Consider the following 12,922-nt stretch of genomic DNA (forward strand, 5'->3'; position numbering starts at 1 on the left):
CTAGTGAAAAGCCTGCAGGGTCTCCCCCAGGTTCAACTGTGCAGCAAAGTAAAAAACAAAGCAGGAAGGGGAAGACAGACTTAACCCGTTAGACTCCAGCATTCCTGGTCTACCTGGAACTGCAGACAGTGCAATGGCACGCACCACAGCTTGCTGCTCCTTGGTAAGTCTCCCATAGGTGCCTGTTTCATCTCATTGGCCTTGGCTACTCCTCTGTCATGATTGTCCACTTTGCCATCATAGAAGCCATGATGCATTAGCTACAGCTCTGCCTCATACACCACTGAGAAAGGAAGTAAACAACGTTCAGTAACGCCACGGCTGTGAAGTACTCAAAGGATGTTTTAGGGTCCACAAAATAAGGTTTGTAGAAAATAAAAATCAAAGTGGTGGCTTGTGTCTAAAACCCCAACATGTCTCTTACAGGAGTCTGTTAGTTGAGATGTAGGGATTCCACTATTCAGTCCAGCTGCACCAGCCTTACGTCCCAACACAGACTACTGAGTAGCCGGTTACCTGAGTTACTTTTCCTTATGCTACAAAAGTACATGTTCCCTCCCTCCTTAGTCCCTTCCTCCCTCCCTCCCTTCCTTCGGCCCTTCCTTGCTTCCTTCCTTCCACAGTGTTTACTGAAGACTTACTGGATCCCAAGAACTGTCCTTGGCACTTCACCATTTTCTTATTAAATAACTTTTGAGGTTATAATATAATTATACCACTTTTCCATCCCCTTTTTTCTCTCTCCAAATCTTCTATGTGCTCAGCCTTGCTCTCTTTCAAAATGATGATGTTGCATGTGTGTGTGTGTGTGGTGTGCATATGTGTGTTTTGTGTGTGTGTTCTTAAATACAGCCAGCTTTATATATGTATATATATATATATAATTTGTGTCTATATGTGTGTATTTGTGGTGTGTGTGTGTGTTCTTAATACATAAATAGAGCATGCCTGCTCAGTCCATATAATGTGTCTATGTATGTGTATGTATGCATGATCTAAAATGTGTGTGTGCATGTTTTTAAATACATAAATAGAGCCTGCTCTCAATCTATATAATGGTGTGTGTGTTTTTGTGTGTGTGTGTGTGTGTGTGTGTGTGTGTGTGTGTGTGTGTGCATGCATGCACATTTCAGGCCTGATTATTTGATATTGGATAATACTAATTGTCTTTGGGGATAATGCTCTCCCTGGGGAAGACTATTCCTCCTTCTCTCAGTGTTCCTTGGTAGCCTGTAGTTCTCTGTCTAGTGTTGAGGCCTCTTGAGCTTCTACAGCCGCATATTCATGGCTCATTTTTCAGGCCATGTTAGTGAGATTTCCAGGGTGGAGATGAAGCCTAATGGCAGGTTCCCTGTTCCTCTGGCTCTCATACTCTTCCCACCCCATCTTTTACAATGACTCCAAAGCCTTGGGTACTGGAGCTGTCGTAGATATATCAGTTAGACCTGAGCTGAATTCTCATCAGTTGTGCTTTCTGTAACAGCCTCTTTCTGTTGCAAAGAGAAGCTTCGTTGAAGAGGGATGGGAACCATGCTTATCTGTGGGTATTGGGACAAATACTTAGAATACGTTAAGGATTGTGCGGGTTTCATATAAAGATGGCCATAGGTAGTTTTCTCCTTCAAGATCAACGATTTTGCCAGACCTGAGTAGCTGGCAGGGTTCCAGTACCAGGAATAATTCCCTCTGGTTGTCTAGGCTTTAATTCCAATTAGAGAGCTGTTGGTTGCCCACAAAGTATGCATGCCACAATTGCCCCCTTAGGGTTATAGTGCAGGCTGGTCATTGTGGTTCCTAGGTGTCATAGCCAAGGAAAACTGTTGTTTGCTTTACTCCTTTGGAATCTTTTCTGGTGACTTCTGGTACCCACTAAAGCTAGACCTCAGGAAGGGAGATTTCAGATCAGATCCTGCTCAGGTCCTCTGGGTTCTGTGTCCAAAGTGGATGGTGTCTTCAGCAAGAAGGACTTCCTTTCCACTTCTAGTCAACCATCAAGGGCAACAGCCATGGTCTGTAATATTCTCAGGGTCTCTGCAACAGCCTGAACTAAAACTATAAAAGAGTTCTTGTGCCTAATTTGGGAGTATTATTAGATTGTATGGTTCTCAGAGGAAGCATTGTCAGACTATATGGGAAGTTTTCTTATAAATGATATATGAATACTTACACAGCAACTTACATGTATTATAGGCATTTTAGGTAGATAGTATGAGTTCTGTATTTTCCCAGAAATTCTTACTGTAATTTATCCTCCTCCCTCCGTATTTATCTCATTACTCCTTAATTAGGGCCCTCCTGTTTGTTTGCTTTTCTAGTTCCAGCTTCAGATTGCTTGGAATTTACTCTCCCCCTTTCAGTGGTTCCCACTGTTGATGCTGCTGCAATTCCTATGGGGCTGCATTCCTTTCGGTTCCTTCAATTTCTCCCCTAACTCTTCCATATGGGTCCCTAACCTCATCCCCATGATCTGCTGTGAGTATCTGCATCTGTCTCCATCAGCTGCTGGTAGAATCTGCCAGAGGACAGCTATGCTAGGATCCTGTCTTAGGGCACATTACAGCATCAGTAATAGTGTCAGGGTTTGGTGTCTACACATAGGATGGATCCCAGTGGAACCATTTGGCAGTCTTTCCTTCAGTCTGTGCTCGATATTTGTCCCTGCATTTTCTTTAGAAGAGAAGCATTCTGGGTAAAAATTTTTGAAGATGGGTGGTGGCCCTATCCCTCCACTGGACATTCTGTTTATCTACTGGCGGCTATCTTTACAGGTTCTGTCTCCCCACTGTTGGGTACTGTCCAGCTAAGCTCATCCCCACTGAGTCCTGGGAGCTTCTCTAGTCTCTGGAACTTTCTAAAAGTTTCCTTCTGCCACCCACACCCCCAGCTGCATATTTCTGTTCATTTTACTGCCCCCTGGGCTTCTCTCTGACACCCATACCTGATCCCTCCCCATTATGTCTCTTACCCATGTTCCTCCTCCCTCTGCCTCCCATGATTATTTTGTCCCCCTTGTAAGTGGGATTGAAGCATCCTCACTTGGGCCTTCCTTCCCGTTAAACTCCATAAAGTCCATGAGTTGTATCATGGGTATTCCATACTTTTTGTTTAATATCCACTTATTGAGTACATGCCTTTTGTGTCTGAGATACCTCAATCAGAATAATATTTTCTAGTTCTACCTATTTGCCTGTAAATTTCATGATATCCTCATTTTAATAGCTGAATAGTATTCCATTGTGTAAATAAACCACATTTTCTGTATCTATTCTTCAGTTGAGGGACATCTGGGTTGTTTCAAGCTTCTGGCTATTATGAATAAGGCTGCTATAAATGTAGTGGAACATATGTACAATTAATTTTAATAAATTAATTATACTTATTTGTTTAATTTATTTATTATTAAACTTGTTTTATGACAGCTTCACGCACATATAGTACATTTTAATTGCTGTTACTCAAACTTTCTTACCTTCCTGCCACCTTCATCACCACCTCCCCTATATAAGTTCTTTTCTAAAATTCATGTCCTTTGGATTGGTTTTGTAAAGCACTAACTTTAACCAGAGCTGTCTGTATGGCCTTAGATTTGAAACTCTCCATTAGAATACAACTGAAGACAGTATGTGCCCTTCTCCCAGAATCCATCATAGTTCAGCACAAAGAGCCAGGTAAGCCCATCACAGTCTATGACAGTCCACTGACAGCCCATTCTTGTACAGACCCATTGCTACCAGTCACTACTGCTAGACACCATGACAGCATTGACCATGTCATGCCCAGAAGATAGCATTTCACAGATCTTCTCCCCATCATCCCACTTGCCTATTATTTTAAACCTTTTTTTTCTAAAATGTTCCGGAAACCTTAGAGGGGATCGAATGAATGCCCTCTTTTGGGCTGAGCACTTGGGAGTTACTTGTTTTTGCACTGACTCTCATTCTTCGAACTGAGAATCTTCTCTGATTAAGGCTGAGAGTAGTCAGATAAAATGCTTATGTATGGAAAGGAATGTCACAGTGCAAGATGCTGTTAGCCTGGGCACAAAGTATTAAAATTATTATGTGAAGAAAAAATAGACTGAGAGTAGTATCTGTCTATGGGTATAAACAGATATTGTGAAGACAGCTTTGTACCGTGTCAATGTATCATAACAACACCTGCATTGGCATCAGTTCTGTTTGGCAAAATATTTTTTCCTTTTTATTAAATTGGGTATATTTTATTTACATTTCAAATGTTATCCCCTTTCCTGGTTTCCCCTCAACAAACCTCTTATCCCATCCCCTCTTCCCTGCTTCTGTGAGGGTTCTTTCCTACCCACCCACCCTCTTCCACCTCTCTACCCTGACATTTCCCTACATTCAAGTCTTGGCAGGACCAAGGGTCTTCTCCTCCCATTGATGGCTTGGCAAAATCTTAATGGGAAGTATGACGTTATCATTGGCAATAACTAGCTGATGATAGAAATATCTTGGAATCTATTTTCTGTATTTTCTTCCTTCGTTTCATGCTTACAAGCTCAATCTTGTTTTTTTCCTCTTTGCCAATTTCATGGCACTAATTCTTTGTATAGTAGGAGTAAACTTACAATAAACTTTTAGTTAATGATTTTTATTTTTTTATCAAATATAATATGGATTTGAACAGGTTTGTGAAGCATACTAAAAACAGACTTTAAGATAACTGAAATACAATAAGCTATCAAAGATAAATAATAACAGTGAATGTGGGTATAATAAACTCAAAGCTCAACATTCGAACATTCACATGTGCTTTAAGTTCAAGTACACATAGACTAAGGTGTTTACTTAGAGTTTACAGTCAATCACTAGATCTTGATGAAATGAGATTACTAGTGAGACAAGTGTCAAAGAGGAGAAGCATGCAGCATTATTGCCAAACAGGCTCAGAGATGACGAGTTGTACTCTGGAGGACTCGGATAATAGAGGAAGATGGCAGTTTGAAGGGGCCATTCTCCTCTGAGCACACAGGTCCTTGGTTGTCACGATGATACCTGGGCAGTGGGAGCTTGAGAACACAGAAAGCTCTGGAAATAAAAGTTACTGTGTAGCATCAGAGAGATGCCTATGCTGACACTTGAGTGAAAGTGTTGATGTTACTTAACTTAATCTCTTCCCATCAGTACCAATGAACAGTTACAGTCATCTTGGAATATTATAATAGTGAAAGTATTTTAAATGTAAGTATTAGTAACTTCAGCATTGGATTCCCTTACATACTCAACAAGCAAGTATAAGCTATTGATAAATACTTATAAAATTGCATTTTTCTAATAACACACAGCAAAAGGCAAGGCATGAAGACAGGACGATGACTAAATAGCAACTGAAATATTATGGTTTGGAAGATGACAAACAAGCTTAAGATTTGTAGAGATTTATTTCTCAGTATAGAATCCACTGGGCTTCAGTAAAGCATGTATGTGGGTATGTGTGTGTAGCTGGAAAGTCTACATCATGTGGTTATAGAAGATGGAGAATTCATCCATCTGACAGATTTAGAATCAGCTAGTGCTTCAGAATTGCCTATGGAAAGCCTTAAGGACATCCAACAGAAAGCAAATAAAACATTAATTAATTAATTAATTAATTAATTAAATTTTTAAAAAGAGCATGATGGTTGAGGTTTGCCACTTTTGGTATCAGATATATAAGAGCCTAAGTCACTTCCATTCACATTTTATGGCTCCAGATACATGTGAAAAAGAAGAACATGGGTTTGCTGTGTGTTCAGCTAAATAGTTGAAGACAAGCAATAGAGATATTGTCGAACATTACCACCTCCTGCCTGAAAAACAGGGGATTGTCATCAGTGACAAAGTAGACATACAGTATGGAGACTATAATTACCAATGTATCAATATTCTAAAGGACATTATTATATCGATTCCACACTCAAATGAGCAATATTTCCTCATTACCAGCCACCTGGATAAGCTCTGTTCCACGTCTACCACTGTCTACCTTCTCTTTGACTCTTCGGTTGCTTTCTCTAGAAAAAGTTTTGCTTGTTTTTAACACTTCAATGGTGACAAAACTACTTTTAAGAATGAACTTGATAGTGCTTATAAAAAGTTAGAGCCCCTGGGTTAGAGAAGGGAAAAGAAAGAGAAAGGGGTGGGGGCAGAATCAGATATGGAGGGGGGACACAGGAGAGAAGCCCAGAGGGCCAGGAGAATGAATGAAAATATGCATCTGGGGCAGGGGAAGGGGTGCAGGGTGAACCTCTAGAAAATCACAGAGACCTAGGTTGTGAGAGGCTCCCAGAACCTTGGAATGACCTTAGCCCAAATGCCCAAAAGTGGGGAAATGGAATCTAAAGGGACCACCTCCAGTAGATAGACATGGCCCTGGTGGAGGGATGAGGTAACCAAACTACCTTCAAAGTTTTTTTTTATCCAGAATTGTTCCTGTCTAGAAGTGCAGGGGAAAAATAGAGCAGAGATGGAAGGAAAGTCTATCCAGTGACCAGCTCAACTTGGGATCCATCCCATGGGAAGGCACCAAACCCTGACCCAATTATTGATGCCCTGTTGTGCTTGCAGATATGAGCCTAGCATGATTGTCCTCTAAGAGGTTCTACCAGCTGCTGACTGAGACAGGTGCAGATACTCACAGCCAACCACTGGACTGAGGTCAGCGACCTTTATGGAAGAGTGAGGGGAAGGACTGAAGGAGCTGAAGGGGATGGCAGCCCCATAGGAAACAAAGATATCAACTAACCCAAACCCCTGAGAGCTCCCAAAGACTAAGTCACCAACCAAAGAGCTAGTCCATGACCCTCAGCACATATGTCGCAAAGGACTGCCTTGTCTGACCTCAGTGGGAGAGGCTGTGTTTAACTTTGTACAGTCTATGTCCCAGAGAAGGGATATGTGGGAGGGGGGCAGTTAGGTGAGGGTGGGTGAGTGGATAGGTGAGGGTGTGGCATGGGTTGAGTGTGGAAGCATTCTCCCAGAGGCAAAAGGTGGGGAGGGGTGAAGAACTCCTGGGGGGGATACTGGGAAGGTGGGCAACATTTGGAATGTAAATAAAACAAGTGAAGAGTTAGAGCCATGTCTGGCAAGTGATACCAGCTATCTACTTCAGTCAGCATAAGTACCTGTGATGAACAATGAGGCTTGTCTCCCCAGGGATTACACATGGCAGCTCCCAAACAACCACTGGAGGACTGTGGAGTAAATAGGGTCATTGTTAAGATCTGACTGTATTTCTTAAGAGAGGTATCATACAGAGCTGCTGAATGGCTGCCATTTAGATGTGTGAATTCTCAGAGCGTGGAGACTGCCTCAGAAAGGGGATGGATACAGAATACAGAGGGGTGTGCTGTCTTGCAGTGCAGGAAGTAGAATTTTTCTTCCTCTATTCTCCAGTATTTACTTTGTCCCTCCCCCTTCTTTCTCTATATCCATTCTTGGTGCTCAGCCCAAACTAGCCTTAAGCTTAAGATCTTCCTGCTGCAGAGGTTACAGGTATGTGCTACCTAGCCTGGCTTGTATATTTGCTTCTTGTAGCTATCAAGGAGAATGGCTGTGAGCCTATATTATCTTAACTAGTCTCATCGCTTGTGGGGAGGGATCTCGATAATTTATTTATTTTCATTAGGCTAGCTTTCAGAAGCATTCCTTAAGAGAAAATTGTAATTGTCTACATGCCACCTTCTCTTAGAAACCATGTAACGTGCAATTGGTCATGTTATATGAGTTAGTGATTGATAAAAACTGAACTATTTGGCGAGATATGGATAAAATTTCATTAATATTGAACAATAGAATTTGATGTAATAATGAGTTGAAAACGTTAAAGTTAATTAAAATTCAAGCTAAAAAGGTGAAAATTCTGTAATATAAAATTCTTTACAAGCAAAGAGAAGTTTTAAACGCATAGGCCTCACACTAAGAAGGTGTAAATTTTCAGATTGAAGGATGTATGTGGATGAAATTTTTCTGGAAAGCCATATGCCAGTGTGTGTCAAAATGGGATAAATTTTGACCCACAGATAATTTCACTTTAGGAGTTTAGCAAAGAGAGCAATCAGACAAATAGTTGATAATGTGATGGTGACCATACCTTTATTTGTGACAGTGAAAATGTGTGCCTAACAAGCAAAATCCTAAAGATCTGTTGAGACGCCTTCAGTAAAGCAGGCAACCAACTCAATAGCATTTTCTTCAGCAATAAAAGATGCAGTTACAGATTCTAAAGACCAGTGTGAGCAATAAACCAATTATGAACTAGGGTATATATCATATTTGATAATTCACATCTTATATAAACAAATAAGCCTTAACAGTTGTGTAAAATATGGCCCATTATTATAACCCAATGGTGTTTCTTTTTCTTACTTTCTAATTCTGTTTCTCCTATTCTCCACTCTCCCTCCCAATCTCGTTCATCTTGTTTTCTCCTGTCTTCTCCTTCTGTGTTTCTCCCTTGTCTTTTGCTCTTCTCTTTCCCTGCCTAGGAGGAGAGGTGTTTGTCTATAGCCACTGTCCTAGAAAGTCCTGAGCAAGGCAGGTTGGTGGGCTCCAAGTTACTCTTTTTTGTTTGTTACACACACACACCCACACCCACAGAGAGGGGGGGAGAGGGAAAGGGAGAGGGAGAGGGAAAGGGGGGAAGAAACAAACCCAAAAAACACATGGTTGTTCTCTGTGCAATATCCCTTGCTGTCCTTGTCCTGTAATTTACTCTGTAGCTCAGTCTGGCCTCAAACTCACAGAGATCTATCTGCCTCTGCATCTCAAATGCTGGGATCAAAGGCATATGTCACCACTGCTGGTCTTTGCCTGGCCACACTGCCTGGCTTCAGAGTCACTCTTAAACTCTGTTTCTGAGTGTCACCTCCTAGTCAGAGGTTTCTCAGATTTGCTCAGTCTTAGAGTCCCTCACCAGAAAACTCAGACCCACCTTGTCTCCAGAGATTCCAGTGAACACAATCCATGCTTATTATTGAGAACATAGAACACAGAAAACAAAACTCTTACATGTCAATTGGCAGATGGAGGCACCTGAAGTTGGCACCTTTAAATCGGTGGCACCTATAGGAAGACAAAGGGAAGCTTCCGAGGAAAGAAAGAGAGCAATGGCAGGGAGGAGAGCATCTGATTCCATCCATGTTGTTCTTCCTAAAGTTCTTACACCGTCTCTCTTGGACCAGTGTCAGTCTGGGAACTGTCTACTCTGGTTCTTCCCTGTAGGAAAGGCAAAACAGGTATGAAGTTGAAACCTGATATCCATAATCATAGCCTTCCAAGCCTAAAATTTATCACGTGTAAAATGAAGATGATTTAAGCCAATGGAATGTGAGTTTTAGACTGCTAGAGGATCTTTAGACCTTGTGGACTAATGAAAAGCTCTATGAAGCGCTGAGCATACTGGCTTTAAAAAATGTTAGCTATGGAGCTGGAGAGATAGCTCTGTTAAGGACAATGGCTGCTCTTCCAGAGGATTCAGGCATGCAAAAGATGCACAGATACACGTGCAGGCAAAACACCCATGCACATAAAATATAAAGCATTAGCTACTATTTTCTCATGATTATTAATTAGTGACATTTAAGTACATCAAGATGAGAAGCTGCCCCAAAAATCTGAAAACCAACACTAATGCAGACTGCCAAAGCAGATCTAACAGGAGATCCCAAGAAGAGCAAAAAAAGCACATAAAACACAGACAGGTATTCTTTAGCTACATAAGATAAAAATTAGACAGGTGGGATTCCTACTTGTTGAGAGGGTCAGGTCCTCAGTGACTGTTGTGTTGTTGACATGGACCTTAGCCATGCCAAACACCAATGCCTCAGACCCATGGGACTGGCTTCCCCAGATGAGGCTCAGAGGGATGTCAAAGCATCCCACTGGCCCTGCAAAGATGTTGACCCTTTGTGTAGAAAGTATCCACTATATCTTCTCCCCACCCTTCAGGTTTACAGCCCAAGCTTCCAAGGAGCAGCAGCTTCTCCATCAGACAGCCCACTCTGCCTGATCCCAGCTTCTGTATGTCTCTGAATGTTTATCTTTCCTTCATTCCTTCTCCTGTCAGGTCAGTCCTTAGAGCCATGGCTGGATGAGTCACCATCTCAGGCTGAAAACTTAGAAACACACTCAATGAGATTCTCCCAATAAAAGCAACATAGGGGGATGTGCATTTCCTGATACAGCACTCTGCAAAGTTCTTGTTTCCAGTCTACAGAGGAGAGAATGGTTTGGGATGCACGAACAGCTGTTTCAACTTGTATAAAGAAAGATCGAGGATCTGGTGGAAACTTAAAAAGAAAGCACGTCCAGGGAACAGGGCTTGCTATCCAGTTAATGCCTCGGAAGCAGCTGTTATTCACTGGCAGAGCAGTTGAGACAAGAACCTCTCTTAAACCGGATGTACTGGATGGTGACAGCATGGCTCAGGCATTAGATCAAGAGAGGAAGAGTAGGTGACCAAGCCCTCAATCTAGGAGTTTATCTCTACCTTTGAAATTATCTGATCCTAGACTTACTGAGTCTCCTTATATGGTAAGGCCAGCTAGGACTTAGGGAGACAAAAGGACTGGGATAAAGGGAGTCTTTCCTGTTGTTGTCGCCATGGTTTTCTGCGATACGGACGTAACTTTTTTTAAGAAAACAAAAGAGTTTTGTCCCTTGTATTCTAATAATGCATGCATCTCACTCAAAAGACAATGTCTTCATTTTTTTTTCTTTTCACTTTAGGGACCCATAAACAGCATGGACATCCCAGAGAATGTGACTCAAGTAGGAAACCTTGGGACACACTGAATCGGGCTCCTAGTCTCTCATATTCTCTGTCTAGTGCCCTCACTGTCCTACCTGCTGCTGGTCCCCAATTTGCTTTTCCCAATGCATCCTGCTCTCATCCAACCTGCCCAGTGGCCGATAGAGGGCGGACTGTCCCTTCCCTCCAGAAGGCCATCAGAAAGTCTCCCTCTTGCTGCTGTCCTCTCTCCACTCCTTCAGGTTGTTAAGTCACTTTTCTTCCCCAAGCCTCGCCTTTCAAGTGCTTTGTTTAGAGATGTCAACTAAAAGTCAGGTGGGTCAGAGAAAATACCTAAATGTCTTTTTGCATGCAATTCTGCTTTTCAACTCATGCCTGTTTGGAGTATGGATTGAAAGAATTTGAAGCTACTTAATAATTGAGTTGTAATGAGATCAACACTACAACCATAGGCTCTTGAAATATTGTAGAGCAAGAGAACATGTTCAGAGAAAGAGCTAGCAAACCGCATTCCATGTAACCTGGTGACCCATGGTTATCATGCTCAGCTGAATTAGCCTCTTTCTTAAGATGGCAGGATCTCTTATGGCTTAACATTGCTTCAGCTCATGGTATCCTCATATCTTGCTGGATTCCTGGAACAAAATGTTTTGACTGAGCTCCCAGTTCACATACTCGGTCTTAAATAACCAGCTAGAGCTGTGGGTTCTCACTTGTCACTAATCACTGTAGTCAAGATTCCTATTCACTTCAATGACTTGATTCTATGGCAAATGACTACGTTCTTTTGATCTAGTATATTCTAAGCCTGTTCATCTTTTTCACCTTGTATCTAGTTATCTAAGTTTGTCTTCCTATACCGTCTCAAGAAGGATGAGTAGAGGCCTCCATATTGTTGCTTGTCTATTCCTAGATCTGCCATGTTTCCCAATTCTTTATGAATTGCCCCAAAAGGAAAGAAGCACAAAGAATGGCACCTTAGACAAGGGTGAGTTCACTCTCTCAAGATTCAGTCTCTCTGCACTTTTGCATCCTGTCTCTTTCCTGACCTTGACTTTTACAGAGTCTAACAATGTTGTCTGCTTATGTTTTTAATAGTCTTTCTTCTGGCATTTGAACAGAAGTTCAGATAGCCCCTGCAGGGGTGGAAAGGACATTTTAATGAGGTCCAGTGATAGCAGTTTGTTGGCAAATCCCACTGTTAAGTGCTGGTGCCTCACTGGACAACAAGAAATGAACATTTATGTTTTAATATTTGGTTTTGCTAAAAGTAAACCTAGAAAGTTGTAAATGATTTCACCCTTTACTTTTATAGGGCTACAGGGTATGAGGTCTTTTTTAAGAGGACCATGGAAAATGTGCCACAGATGCCTGGAGAACAGTCACCTCAAAAGCATCTTATAAGCTCCAAGAAAATGGGGTGTTTGTCCCCCTTTCCAGTATTGGCATTTCCTTCTTCAACAACCAGTATAATTAATGATACATTTCCTTTCTTCAATATAAATGCATATCGTTTTCTGCTGTCATTGATAGAGAAAAATTACACTGGTGACTTTGGCCCTTTTTTGTTGATGACTACCACAGATAAGCCAAAATATTCAGCAGAAGTACAAATCTGTCCCGCAAACAAGATTCCAAAGACGTCTCCGTGTCCTTTCTCGTCACACTGCTGCCATTAACTACTGGTTATGATGCTCCTGATCTACCTAGCTGCCACCTCTCTGCAGCAAGACCATGCCAGGCAGCCAAGCCAGTCCACTCCTGCTGCAACACCAGGCCAGCTTTACATAAAGATCCAAGTCACTTCTTTCTCAGCGGTTTTATTTATACTCTTGTAAGGGCACAAGGAGTAAACAAGGAAGGGACAACTGGTTCTCTCCTGATGAGAAATCAGAGGTATCACTGGGAGAATCTCCTCTGAAATCTACCGAAGAGAAATTCTCCACATGTGCACAATTCCTCTTCGGTTGTTTATTGTCTCATCACAATGGATATCTGACCACCTATCTTCCTTATTAATACATTCATAATAAATCTTTTGGAGAAGAAAAATGGGAGGAGGGAAAGGAAAGCACACCTCTTTAGCTTAAGAGCCTGGGAAATCAAAACTGTCACTGTCAGGTGGCATGTAAGGGTGCCTAGGCTCTTCCAGCATCATGTCAAGAGTTGTAAT

This window comes from Micromys minutus, assembly GCF_963924665.1.
Source record: "Micromys minutus genome assembly, chromosome: 1".
In the NCBI taxonomy this organism is placed as follows: domain Eukaryota; kingdom Metazoa; phylum Chordata; class Mammalia; order Rodentia; family Muridae; genus Micromys; species Micromys minutus.